General features: G+C 36.1%; 1 protein-coding gene across 1 annotated transcript in view; it reads left to right on the top strand.

The window, feature by feature from the left end:
• The window catches only part of LOC127867727 (solute carrier family 46 member 3-like), a 52,270-nt gene that overhangs the window by 23,346 nt on the left and 12,971 nt on the right, over positions 1–15,953 (top strand). The window lies entirely within an intron of this gene.

Here is a 15,953-nt window from a genome sequence, read left to right on the forward strand (position 1 = left end):
ATCTCTGATAGCTACACTTAACCAGGATCACAACACCTATACCCATGTCAATTTAATTTACATCACAATTGGTCTTTAAAATGTCACTTCTGAGCTTAACTATTTGTTAACTACCACAAGGTCCTCGGATGTTTCGCCCCCAAGACGTTTCCGCCCTGGTCGATTCGCACCTGGTCGTTTCGCCCCCATATTAGCGGAACACTAGGTGTTGAGTAGTTTAATTGGTGACCATTATATAATCATCAAAGAAAGTACAAATGTCATGCTACACATAACCATGAACAAACAGAACTACCACCATATTATTTTGTTCATTATTTTCATCTTAAAATATTAATTTAAATTGCCAGTTTTCATAAAGAAATATGCAACCTGACTAAGGGTAATTTATAACTTAAAACAAACACTATGATCACATCTGGGAGCTATTCTGGAAACCGTTACTTGTAGTTAATTATTGATCTGAGAAATTCAGGGAGAAAATGCAATTTTGAAATATCCTACCCTTCAAGAAGAATTTCTTTGCCTTAATTTTGAACTGGTGACACCTGTTGATATTTACACGATCAGTTCCCTTCATAAGCACAGGAAAAGTTTCCAAAGTGAGAAAGTTCACTAAATCAACATATTCATTATCCTCCATTATTTTATGAAGAGTATTACTAACACAGTTTTAAACAAAATCAAATTTATTATAACATACAATAAATGTTGACAGCACTTCAAAAATCTGACTGAACAATAGCAAAAAGCTAAGAAATCAAGTAATTTATCTCTTAACATTACAATTAATAGATTTCATTAGCCATTTGGTTCACCAATAAAAAATAAATAAATAAATCGTATAATTCTATGTTTTTTAAGCTAACCTGTCAATATTGTTATTTTTCTTAGAAGACACTTTATGACCCCTAACTTTATGGCAGAAAGGTCATCTTAGCTTTTTATGACAGGTCCCATGTTTTTATAGCATCTTCTCAGAGTCTATGATAACGAGCTCATCACTTGATAATTGTACCCCTATGACTGGGTCCATTTCCTGTCCACTGTACCAGATCTATACTTGTTAGTCTGTTTAATTGTTAGGATTTTAATTGTTTGCATAGCTGTTTGTTTTTAAAAAAACAATAAACACAAAATAATGATAACAATTATTATCATATTACATCCATATTACCTATGAGCACTAATAATCTTTCAAAATCAATCCAAATATTTGTTTATTGTGTCATTTGTGTAGGCGAGTTAGAGCATGTATTAAGTTTATTAGCAAGAAAATGTAATTCTTTTATGAATATATAATTAACATAGGTATTATAACCATAAATGATACATGACTGACAGTTATTATTATATTATATTTTATTTTGGAAATGGACTGAAGATGAACCAAATAATATACTTAATTTCTTTCAGCATTGCATTTACTGTAGTTCCCCATGCATTATACTACTTATTCTTTTTTTCACAATTTCAAAGCTTAAGTTCACAATTGTTCATGGATAAAATGGTTCAATGGTTGTATGAGTGATAGTGTAACATTTGACAGGTTTCTGTTAATTATATGTATATAAATATATGACTGTCACCAGTAATAAATATATATTATTAATAGGGTACAGACATTAGCCCTCTGGGACGTTAGCCCCTAGAACATTAGCACCTTCAAAAAAGTGCACGCTAGGACATTAGCCCCTAGGTGATTTAAAACGTTTATAACAATTTTTAAAGTAAGTATTTTTATTCCTTTTTTTAATTTCATATGTTAAAACATACAGTTATTTATATGTTGAAGTCTTATATATTTTCTTTTCAATACATAGATTGTACCACACACACACATTTTAGTGTTCTTTTTTCACAATTTCTTTACTTTTCTTTCTTTTATATGGATGGCAAACCTATTATTAATTTATTTAAATTGTGAGATTGTTACCTAATATAATTAGTTTATTCTGTCCTCTCATTTTTGCATTATATATTATATTGTATTAGGACTATTGAAACCAAAAATGTTATTCATTTGCATTAAAATGTTGCGTGATAGTTGGAGTAACAAAAAAAAGAACACGAGCTGTCAGAGGACAGCCGCTGGACTACTTGAGTGCTTGACAGTATAACGTAAGCCATCATGAAGAGGGGGTATAGGTAAGCCGGGGGTATAATGTGGGTGTGTGGTCATTGTTTTGAGTCAAAGTATGAATCAAATGTGATCATAAATGACTGACTAATGGGGTTGTTTACCTTCGGGACTTTGGTTAATAAACCATTGCCCGAGCACACTGCTTAACATAAAACTCTGGATAAAAAGGTTGAAAACAGCCATAAAATGGACAGCCCGATTTTACTGGGCTGTACCATTGATATAAATAGAAAACTTTGCAGTGTTGGTGCGGTGCCTTAATAAAAAGCTATTGGTTAAAAAATATCTATACTTATTCAAGAAGCGTTAAAAACGCAGTACTTAATAAAATTAATAATCAATGTCTAGCCTAATGCTGTAAGAAAGGCGTGTTTTAATTGGTTGACTGTATTTAAAAGCATAGCTCTGATTGGTTATCTCTGTCACGTCCGCGCAAAAGCAAGTAGGTCAATCCGTTTTGGGATAAAAATTTCGCACAAAGAACGACCTTGAAATGGCGTCTGCTCTTGCACAGACGTCTGCCCTTTTGCACTTTTGGAATGTAAACAAAGCATATGAAACAAGAAGGAATATTACTACTTGAATCTGTTTGAATTTAATATAATTGGTATATGTTATTTAAACTATTATGATGAAGTTATATTAATATTAATAATTAAGTATTGATGGCAAAAACACATACTATTACAGTGCTCCAGCTAGGCCTAACTGGCCTAACCGAACCTCCGCCCTGCCCTTCCTAGGGCCCCCCCTTCCCTTAAAAAAAAAAAAAAAAAAATTTTTTTTTTTTACATATGATGATGAATAAATCTCTTATTACTTTATTACAATACATTGTAATTAATTTATTCCTCATTGTAGACATTATATTTAAATTGTTTAATAATAATGGGAATAATATATTCTAACAATTATTAATAATATATATATTAATATGCAAGAGGAAGCATTCCAGAAATGCCCGCGCGCTCGAAAGTGCCCTTTTGACAAAATACTACGCGACCAAAGTGCCCTTTTGACAAAAAAGCCCCCCCTGCCCTTTCCAAATCCTAGCTGGAGCACTGTATTACATATTATGGTATCATCATTACTAGACCCATTGTTCAGTATTTACTGCAATGCGTTGTTGGAGTGTTTAAACTTTGTGATCTGTGTTTTAAATGTTAAAATCCAAATAGGATTATTTTTAGTATAATGCCTATAGAAAAGTAAAGGAATACACAGATGTGTAATATGTTTGAAAAAAAAAAAAAAATTATATTTAAGGATTTTCCAGATCACAAAGTGGTTTAACATTGCCACTATATATTTACATACATAGTAAAGTACCAGAATTAGGTGTATATTTAATGTTTAAACGAAATGTCATACAACAAGATCTAATCGATGGGAAAATATGCTTATCTACGAACATTAATTAGTAGGAATGCTAGAGCCTGATTTAATAGCTCTCAAATGTAAAGTGAATTTGCATGTAGACATGCAATTATATGGAAAAAAAGGAAAAAGATAATATATAATAACACATAGGGAGTATCTATAGGGAGAATCTATATTATTGTTGCAATTGAGTATTGAGTTATTAAAAATTGTAATGTGTATAAATTTATGTATGTGGCTCAATGTTAAACACTTGCAGACAGGGAATATAGCCGTAATGCTCCAACATTAGACCCTGTCTGTATGGAACTTTAATCCAATAGAGGATTGGGCTATGGAGAAGAGAAGTCCCCCCCCCCCAGAGTGGCGTTAAAACAATATTTAAAAGTGAGATTAGTAAAAAACCCTTATATGTTAAGGGTAATGACTTACGTGTCTCCAAACGGTCACCTTTATAGGGCCACATAAAAATAAAAGGGTAAAACAATGTGCTTTACAGGTAAAAATGTGACAAAACAACTAAATTTGTACAAAAAGTACATTATTTACAATATGTACAGTACTGTAAGCGTTTATATATTTAATTTACAAGTTTCCACCCTGGAGGGTTGAAAGAAGAAGAGATTTTGGGAGTGTAGGCCGGTGTGAGTGGGGGAGAAAAGCCAGCAGGGGTGATGTCACTTAGTTGAACTAAGGGAGGTAATTGTGGGGATGGAGTCTACAAAGGTTGTTTCCCCAGGACCAGAGGGAGTACACGGTAAATGAAAAATAGTTTGTATGCAATTGAAAGAATTGGAAAAAGGTATGATGTAAAATGGTAAAAAGACCAAATATTGCCTAGATGCAGTAAAACAAACCCAAAAAGCTCTTATCCAATCAATATTATTTGTATATTGTTGAAAACAATGGAGGAAATAGTACTAAAGTACCTTGTATGGTATGTAAAATGGCAATTAAACAGAAAAACCGAGGCACTTTGCTATATAAAATAGCAATTTAACATAAAATTAAGGAAATTTGCTATATAAAATAGCAATTTTAACATGAATTAGTGTAATACAGAGTAAAAAGTTTGCTATGGTGTAGAAATAGCAGTATTGAGAAAAAATTAAGGCAATTTACTATATAAGATAGCAGTTTTACACAAAAATAAGGAAATTTGCTACACAAATTAGCAGTTATAACAAGATTTAATGTACTACAAGGTACAAAATTTGCTATGATCGAAAATTAGCAATATCATCAACATAGACAATAATACCAAGGGATTGGTATTACCCTGGATAGGGCTAAATAAGGGTTTTTCATGGTATAAGGCCCTGCACCGTGCACTCCAGTCCGACATGGCTCTTCGAGTTTGAAGGGGAAAGGGTGGGGTGTCAAAGGGGAAGAGAGGGGGTGCAATGCAGCCAACAATCCCAGGTAACTGGACAGCCTCGTCCTTTCTTGTAATAAGAAATGCCATAAAATATGATTATATTAAGATACTGAAAAATGTAAATGGTGGACTAACGTCATACTCTCATAAAAAATGTATTAAAATAAAGAAGACCAGGTCAATACCATTGGCCTGATTTAGAAAGGGCAGCGTAAAACAATAAAACCATTAAAAGATAAAATAAAAGTTGTGTAAAGGAGACACAAATCCAACACAATTACTAGATTACGTCAGTTTTGTGCAAAGATTACACAGTTTAAAGGACAAACAGTCACAAGACTGAATAATTGGGTGGGTGTTGGCTGCTCTTCCTCCCCCAATGACCTAGATTTTGTCAGTTATCTGACAATCCAGAAGGTATTTGGCGAGGGCAGAGAAGACCGGGCCCCTAGCTGCTCCCTTGGGGTCTAGCACTTTGGAAAGGTTTAAAACTAGTCCATGGGAGTGCAATGCAGCTTTGAGGTGGTCGCTCTGCGCCTTATGGTTAGGACAGTGCAGCAGCATGTGGGGCGCAGTATGGGGTTCCTGGCACCTAGAACATGCGGGGTCTATACCGAGGACATACTTTGCTGAGTATCTGTCAGGCGGCCTGAGGGTTTTCGCGGTTCTGGTAAAAGTATGTCGATGGGAAGACAAATTGTCGGTCCGGAGATTCCACTCACCCACTACAAATTTCTTTGTCAGGGAGTAGATCTCAGTAGGTGCCAGGGGTTCCCCAGGATCTACGGCCCCCCTCAAGTGGCCCTCCTTTGCCCCCCTGTCGGCCTGCTCATTCCCGCTGATGTTGACATGTGCTGGACACCATACTTATGTGACCTTTAAAGATTTATCTAGGCACTGTTGATGAAGTTCCAAAATGCTAGCTTAAATGTCAGGCCTAGATCTGCTATTTTTGTTTTTTATAGACTCAAGAGATGACATTGAGTCTGATAAAATAGCAGTTTTAGTAGGTTTATTGACCAATATCAAGCACAAAGAGTATTTAATTGCCAAACGTTCTGCTGTTAAAATAGAGAGATTGTTGCTGAGCCTGTGCGTTTTGGTAATATTTTTTTAGGGAATTACAAAAGAGTTGGCTACCAAACCAGAGTTAGGGCATTTGGAGCCGTTAGTGTAGATTTTTAGATACATCATTAGATAGATCAGCATACAAATTATCTATAAGGGAGAGAGCTTCTGACTTGATGAGTTGTGGCAAGTCAGTTTTTGTTATTTTATTAGAGAGTGATAGGTCAACATCAATGGGTCCAAGCGTCCAGGGGGGGGGGGGAGCTCAGGTCTGCCTCAGGTACCTTGATCATAAATAAAGAAGTTAAGGCAATATAAGCAAATTTATTAATTTGACCTTGAGAGTCAAGGTCGTTCAAAGGTCAAAATCTCATTACCAGGTACAGTTCCATCATGATAGTAAGAAAGTATTGGAAGTTTGAAAGCAATAGCCTTGATACTGTAGAAGTAAAGTGGATCTAAACACAAAATTTAACAAAATATTTAAAGTTACTAAGACAAAAAAGGGCAATAATTCCATTAAAAAGCCAACCAGAGTTATGCAACTTGCCCTGTACAGTCCCCTTATGATAGTTAGCGAGTTTTCAAATTTTGAAAGCAATAGCTATGCTACTTTAGGAGTAAATTGGACCAAAAGACAAAACTTAACCAAATGTTCAATTATTTAAGTATAAAGGGGCCATAATTCTGTCAAAATGCTTGATAGAGTTGTCTACTCTTGTTTATAGATTGAGATCATGTTGGTAAAGAAGTATGCAAAATGTTTAAGCAATATGTCAAGGGAAAATATTGAGGTGGTACGCAAACTTTACATAGATTTATAAATAATATGCATATTATAAGTAAAAAAGGGCCATAATTCTTACAAAATGCTTGATACAGTGTTCTGCTCTTGTTTATAGGTTGGGGTCATGTTGGTCAAGAAGTATGCAAAATATTAAAGCAGTATGTAAAGGGACATGGGAAATAATTGGGGTGGTACGCAAACTTTAACATTTGCACGCTATCGCTTATGCTAACGCCGACACCGGGGTGAGTAGGATAGCTCCACCATATATATTTCATATATAATAGAGGAGCTAAAATGATTTCAGTTCATAAGTTTTATGTCTTTTCATTTATGCATTATCAAAGATTATTGTCAATGCATTTGCATGATGCTTTGGTTGAGTTTAAGGATAACGTTAAGCAAATAAAATTATTAGTCCCAAAATGAATGTCCTCTGAAGCCCCTGTTGGGATATGAACCCAAACCTCTTTCCTCTGGCCTGGAAAGTATTCTTCCTTGAAATACAAGGGCATGTTAGAGGAAAATGAGCAACTTGCAGACTATTTACCTTCAACAATATTTTATCTGTGGTATTATTTACAAATTCCATGAAGAATATTTTTACAGGATCTATCTTACACAACATAACAATATCACATTACACGCCTCTGTGAATCTGCAACACATTACAGCTTAAGTTCATTTTTGTATGATTTTGCATGGTTCATATATTTTCCATTATTAAAAATTAAGTCATTTTTGTTTGAATACAAAAAATGAAATATCAATATACTAAAACTATCAATATTATTAACTAAAACCCCAAATTAATAATATGAATCTTATAAGAAAATAAATTGCTTTAATATCTCTGTCTGAGAACAATTCTGAATAAAGATACATTGTATACATTGGCTAGTATCAAACCTGTTCAATACAAGTACAACATAATAAATAATTCAAGGGAGGAATTTCCTGTTACATGTAGATCAGATAATGATTGGACATAAATGAAGGGGTCAAAGTTTCCCTACAATCATGGGTGGTGGTATTTCATTGTAAAATGTTTTCTATTCTCAATGTGCAATTAAATATACTTTGAATATGTTTGTTCGGTTTAAACACGGTTCTTGTTCTAATAGATGCTGAGCCCGTTGCAGAGGTGTATGTGAGAGCAAGGAACAACTCTGCATTGAGATTGATTCACTCTCATTAATAATAACACTAGAATAACAATTTTATCAAAGATACTGACAATACAGATTATGGCTTATACATAATATCATAACCATACTAACAATCATTTATAATATTAATTATTGTTATCAGTTATAAGAAAGTTTGATCCCTGATGGAAGAATGTTTACATACTTTCAACCATTCCTTGTATAAACATTATTAAAAAACAACAAAAACAAACAACTGCCACAAAAAACTAATATGAGGTTTTAATTAGTCAATTCATTTTTAGAATGATTGTGCAATACGTTGTCATCTTTTGTAGAGATTTACATATACCTAGTCCTTTACTGCTGCATAATTTGTTTTAAATTTCTAAAATACATTTATATTTAAATTTGTTATGATTTTTTCACTGAAAAATACGTAATATACAAAATGCCAGCAACAAGTTAGTTTGGGTAGGCCCAGTTTTCTGGCTCGCTCTAATATCAGAAACTGACCACACTGGATGACATAATACAAATTGTCAGTGTGTTACAGTACAATACTATTCCCATGGTCATATGTCTGCCTATGCTTAAAATATTTGAAGCTTTCTTTTTCTTCACTTTAATTGCAAAGCTCCTCTAGGGCATTGACACACTGCGCCTATACTGGGAGTCTGTCTCACATTGATTTTCAATTTTTTTTTTTAAATATGTATTTTTTTAAGCAATCCTAGTAGTTAATGTTGACATTTTTTAACAAATTCTGTCTGAACATTTGCAAAATAAACAACACGCCTGCATGTGAACATCTTGGAATACCAAGTAAAACGACGCATCACAACGACTATTTGAAACTAAAACTTGGTAGTTATAATAAGCTTTAATAATAAATGACCCAGATTATATCCCCAACTAAATAACCGAAATTGCTTGGGGCCGAATCAATCTGCTTACATTATAATAACAATGTTATTTTTTGTGTTCACGCAATAAGAAAACTAACGAGCACAAATCGTGACGATCTTGTTCGGGGGTTTTTAGTGTACTTTCAGCATCTAAATCATTCACCATTTGCAATAATTATAAAATAGGGTAAGAATCGTTGATATAATACAAGGATACGGTCTTGCATTCCTCACGAACATGTTTATATCACACTACGCATGCGCAAAACCTGTTGTCTTCCTGTATATCTTAACTGCCTCACGGTCTTGCAATTCTCACGCGACACCGGTGTGTAACGCGTAGTTGTTGATACGCCTTTATTCATTTATAACATTTATATAATAAAAAATACAACAATACAGTACGGTTTGATCGTCAACTCAAATCAATTCACAATACATACAATCAATCACAATAAAACAAATACAACAAAACAGTACCGGAAGACCGTCAACTTAAAATCCGGACAGTCAGATGTGTGAACAACTATCCTTTGCCCTTACGCAGCGGGAAATAATGACGTAGTAGATTAAAGTCAATTAACAACCACATTAAACAATGCCGCCTTTTCGGTTTGACTGCGAACGTGAGACAATCGATATGATAACAGGACCCCTGTTAATTGATCGATTTTGACACGTAGCGTAGTGTGCCTATTCGGGTAGGCATTGTCATGGAGACGCTGCAGATATACACAGATTCGAGGTGCAGTTAAGCCTAAGATAAGGTACATGTATATATGGATTTTGTCAATTCCGGGACATTTGACAGATTTCTGGGACAGCGGGACATTTGACAGATTTCCGGGACTGTCCCGGACAATCCGGGACGTATGGCATGTATGTTATAATACAGTAATACCAAAACAACAAGTCGTGGGGTCCATTATAAGGCAGTTGCCTACTCTACCTTATGGGTAATCCAGGACTGTCTTTAAGCATGTGAATCCTGCCCTAGGACTCTGCCTCTGCAAATAAATTGGTAAATAACAGGACACTACAGAAAAAGGTTTCCTCTCACCATACAGGACACAACAGATGGGGTTTCCTTTCACCATACAGGACACTTCAGATGAGGTTTCCTATCACCATACAGGACACTACTGATGGGGTTTCCTCTCACCTTGGCTTACCGGACACTACAGGTGGGGTTTCCTCTCACCATACAGGACACTTCAGATAGGGTTTCCTCTCACAATACTGGACACTACAGATGGGATTTCCTCTCACCATACAGGACACTACAGATGAGGTTTCCTTTCACTATACAGAACACTTCAGATGGGGTTTCCTTTCACCATACAGGACAATTCAGATGTAGTTTCCTCTCACCAAACCGGACACTACAGAAGGGGTTTCCTTTCAACGTACAGGACACTTCAGATGGGGTTAACTCTCTCACCTAACCAGACACTACAGAAGGGGTTTCCTCTCACCATACCTGACATTAGTCACATTACAGATGGGGTTTCCTTTCACAATACAGGACACTACAGATGGGGTTTCCTCTCACCTAACCAAACACTACAGATGGGGTTTCCTCTCACCATACAGGACACTACAGATAGGGTTTCCTTTCACAATTAAGGACACTTAAGATGGAATTTCCTTTCACCATACAGGAAAAATCAGATATGGTTTCCACTCACCTAACGGAGCACTACAAAAGGGGTTTCCTCTCGCCATACAAGACACTACAGATCGGGTTTCCTTTCATCATACAGAACACTTCAGATGACGTTTCCTTTCACCATACAGGACACTTCAGATGGGTTTTCATTTCACCTAACCGGACACTACAGAAGGGGTTTCCTCTTACCATACAGGACACTACAGATGGGGTTTCCTTTCGCCACACAGGACATTACAGATGGGGTTTTCTTTCACCATCGAGAACACTACGGATGGGGTATCCTTTCACCATACAGGACACTTTAGATGGGTTTTCTTCTCACCATACAGGACATTACAGATGGGATTTCCGTTCACCATACAGGACACTTCAGATGTGGTTTCCTCTCACCATACCTGGCACTACAGATGGGGTTTCCTCTCACCATACAGGACACTACAGATGGGGTTTCCTCTCACCATACAGGACACTACAGATAGGGTTTCTTTTCACCATACAGGACACTACAGATGGGGTTTCCTCTCACCATACAGGACGCTACAGATAGGGTTTCTTTTCACCATACAGGACACTACAGATGAGGTTTCCTCTCACCATACAGGACACTACAGATAGGGTTTCTTTTCACCATACAGGACACCTCAGATGGGGTTTCCTCTCACCATACAGGACCCTACAGATGGGGTTTCCTCTCACCATCCAGGACACTACAGATAGGGTTTCTTTTCACCATACAGGACACTTCAGATGGGGTTTCCTCTCACCATACCATACACTACTGATGGGGTTTCCTCTCACAATACTGGACACTACAGATTGGGTTTCCTTTCACCATACAGGACTCTACAGATTGAGTTTCCTCTCACCAATCACGAAACTACATATGGGTTTCCTCTCACCAAACAGGACACTACAGATGGGGTTTCCTTTCACCATACAGGACTCTACATATGGGGTTTCCTGTCACCCTACAGGACACTACAGATGGGTTTCCTCTCACCATTTAGGACACTACAGATGGGGTTTCTTCTCACCACACAGGACACTACAGATGGGGTTTCCTCTCACCATACAGGACCCTACAGATGGGTTTCCACTATCCATATAGGACACTACAGATGGGGTTTCCTCGCACCATACTGGACACTTCAGATGGGGTTTCCTCTCACCATACAGGACACTACAGATTGGGGTTCCTCTCACCATTCTGAACTCTACAGATAGGGTTTCCTCTCACCATACTGGACACTACAGAATGATTGGGTTTCCTCTCACCATACAGGACACTACAGATGGGGTTTACTCTCACCGTACAGGACACTTCAGATGGGGTTTCCTCTTCCCATACCTGACACTGCAGATGGGGTTTCCTTTCACCATACAGGACACTACATATGGGGTTTCCTTTCACCATATAGGACTGGACACTACAGATGGGGTTTCCTCTCACCATACTGGACACTACAGGTGGGGTTTCCTCTCACCCTACAAGACACTACTGATGGGGTTTCCTCTCACCGTAACAGACACTATAGATGTGGTTTTCTCTCACCATACAGGACACTACAGATTGGCTTTCCTCTCACCATACTTGACACTACAGATGGGGTTTCCCCTCACCATACAAGACACTTTAGATGGGATTTCCTCTCACCATACAGGACACAACATATGGGATTTCCTCTCACCATACTGGACACTACAGATGTTGTTTTTTTCACTGTACAGGACACTTCAGATAGGGTTTTCTCTCACCATACCTGACACTACAGATGGGGTTTCCTCTCACCATACGGGACACTACAGATGGGGTTTCCTCTCACCATATCAGGCAATACTCAAGTTTCCCCAGATAAATGGAATATAATTTATTTTAATACACAATAGCTGGAAATTTGCTTTTAATTCAAATTAGGCCCAAGTCAGTGCTTTGAAACACTGCTTTGAAACACTCATGGCACTCACAAAATGCAGTCTCAGGCTCTGACAGAACTCATAATTTATATATAATATGTATGCTATATTTATATATATATATATATATATATATATATATATATATATATATATATATATATATATATATATATATATATATATATATATATATTATTTGTTTATATTTTTTTTTTACTTTATTCAAGTTAGAAAAAATATATACAAATATATATGAATAGCATTCCACCTTTTATAATCTGTTAAGGTCTGCATGCAAGTTGAAATTCAGGTTAAAGCTTGCATGCAATAAGTACATATCTCTGTACCTACTACAGATATAATCACTTAAAACTTCACACATGTCTTTGGGTTCAACATGCCAGTTAATAGACAAAGGCTTATAAATCTGATCTGTAATAATGGAAAAATTTGCTCCTTATTGCATTTTTTTGTAATTTACGTCTAACTTCTATCTCTAGCTGACATACAAATATGGGGCAAGTTAGTCGCTGTTCCTTAAAATAAATAAAAAGTGTTCGCTCAATAAATTCAGTTAGGATGGACATATTGTGTTGAAATCATTTGTATTGATAGGTAACAGGCTGATCAAGGGAGGGGTTCATTTTGGGCCAGTGGGGTCAAGGTCACTGAAAATTAAAATAGGAAACAGTTTTCGCTCAATAACTTTAGTTTAGATGGAGGTGTTGTGATATTTGTGTAGAAACTGAAAGCGTTCATACGGATGTAAGATGGGATTGCATTAAGGGTCAGTGGTCAAGGTTATTGTAACTAAAAATAGAATACTAGTTTCTGCTCAATACTGGATACTGCATTTTGATGAAGGTATTGTGCTGTTACTATTTTGTGCATAGGTAGTTTTGATGCAGACCCTGCATTCCAAGTTAATTAAATTTATCTTAATTAATTGTTCAACATTGAAAATCTACTTTCCTATCAAATTAATATTTCTTATTTTAATTTATAAATTTTAAGCTTTTAGTTAACATAATTATTATACTGTACAACTCCTACAGATATTCAACATCCAATATTTATTTTTTTATCTTAATAATATATTAGGTGACAGACAGAAAATGTACAGTATACCATTAAGTTGGAACATTAGCTTTGGGGGACAACTCTTCTTTTTCTGATTATTATTCAGCAATGATTTGATTTTGTGATTATGTTTTGGTAATTATTAAATATAAGCAATACTTTTCATCAGCTATGTAAGTTTCTTTGTGTGATATTTGTCTGCTATGTTAACATTTTCTTGTGAATGTTTGTTTTGCCATTTGACCAGTTTTTAATGATTTTTTTTAAGCCATGTGAACAATTTCTTGTAGATTTTTTACACTACATGAATGCTTTTTAGCTCACCTGAGCGATAGCTCGGGGTGAGCTATTGTGATCACTCACCGTCCGGCGTCCGTCCGTCCGTCCGTCTGTCTGTCTGTCTGTCTGTAAACAATTTGTAAACATCTTCTTCTACTAAACCATTGAGCCAATTTCAACTAAATTTCATGTGGAGCATCCCTAGGTCATGGGATAAAAAGAGTTTAAAAAAAATTTGATCACATAACCAAGATGGCCGCCATGACTATATATGGTAAAAACCTTAAAAAAAATTCTTGTCAGAAACCGCTCATCAGATTTTCAAAAAATTTCACAGGGATGACCTTTGAAGGCTCCCCTGAAAAAGTTGTTCAAAGAAATTTGATTCGTCAAAAAACATGGCCGCAGGAGCTCGTTGAACTTTGCATGTTTATTCGTTTTTGCCTATTTTGTGAAAACTTTCAAAAATCTTCCACATTTTTTGTCCGATCCTTTCCAAATTTGCACAGTGTCTTTTTATCAATGAGGACACGAACCCTACAAAAAAATGAGCATTATTGGTCCATGAAGTACAGAATTACCTCCCCTTGAATTAAGAAAATGGTGTTTATGCAATAAAGTCCAAATTTTTCATCCAATTCTTTCCAAACTTGTAAGGATTTAGCATGGTTCAAACAAGGGAAACAACTACAGTTTATGCATGTTCTTTTTATTACAGATTTGCCTCCCTTTAATTCATTCAAAATCTCATTTTACAGCAGAGATTCCAAATCTGAGCTGTAAATGAGCCCCATATTTACTGCCAGTGCAAGGTTACCTTTTCCCATTTGATCATTCTTAAGTATTGGTCTTGTAATGCTGCTACTGCTTCTGCTACTGCTACTGCTACTACTTCTACTACTACTACTACTACTACTACTACTACTACTACTACTACTACTACTACTACTACTACTACCACTACTTCTACTACTACTACTACTACTACTACTACTTCTACTACTACTACCACTACTTCTACTACTACTACTACTACTACTACTACTACTACTACTACTACTACTACTACTACTACTACTACTACTACTACTACTTCTACTACTACCACTAGTACTACTACTACTAGTTCTACTACTACTACCACCACCAACCACCACCACCACCACCACCACCACGTCTACTATTACTACTTCTACTACTACTGCCACTACTACTACTACTTTTACCACTACTACTACTACTACTACTACGACTACTACTACTACCACTACTACTACTACTACTACTACTACTACTACTACTTACTACTACTACTACTACTACTACTTCTAGACTACTACTACTTCTACTACTACTACTACTACTACTACTACTACTACTACTACTACTACTACTACTACTACAACTACTATTACTACTACTACTACTACTACTACTACTACTACTACTACTACTACTACTACTACTACTACTACTACTACTACTACTACTACCACCACCACCACCACCACCACCACCACCATTCACAGTGACAAAAAACGTATTCACACAATGGCTGCTACTACAACTTATAGCCCATATAGGGGGGCATGCATGTTTTACAAACAGCCCTTGTTTCTATGGGATTTTAACCACAACTGTTCATGTTTATCTCCGACACATATTTTTAGGTCACCTGTCATGAAGTGACACGGTGAGCTAATGTGATCGTGTGATGTCCGGCGTCCGTTGTGCGTGCCTGCGTGTGTCCGTGCGTCCGACCGTCAACAATTTGTTTGTGTAGACAGTAGAGGTCACAGTTTGCATCCAATCTTGATGAAATTTGGTCAAAATGTTTATCTTGATGAAATCCGGTTTGGGATTGTATTTGGGTCATCTGGGGTCAAAAACAAGGTCACTAGGTCAAATAATAGAACAACCTTCTGTAGACAATAGAGGTCACAGTTTTCATCCAATCTTTATGAAATTTGGTCAGAATGTTTATCTTGATGAAATCTGGGTTGGGATTTTATTTGGGTCATCTGAGGTCAAAAACTAGGTAACTAGGTCAAATAATAGAAAAACCTTGTGTAGACATTAGAGATCACAGTTTTCATCCAACCTTTATGAAATTTGGTCAGAATACTTGATGAAATCTGGGTGGGATTGTATTTGGGTCATCTGGGGTAAAAATCTAGGTCAAATAAATAGAAA

Source organism: Dreissena polymorpha, chromosome 2, assembly GCF_020536995.1.
Source record: "Dreissena polymorpha isolate Duluth1 chromosome 2, UMN_Dpol_1.0, whole genome shotgun sequence".
Lineage (NCBI taxonomy): Eukaryota > Metazoa > Mollusca > Bivalvia > Myida > Dreissenidae > Dreissena > Dreissena polymorpha.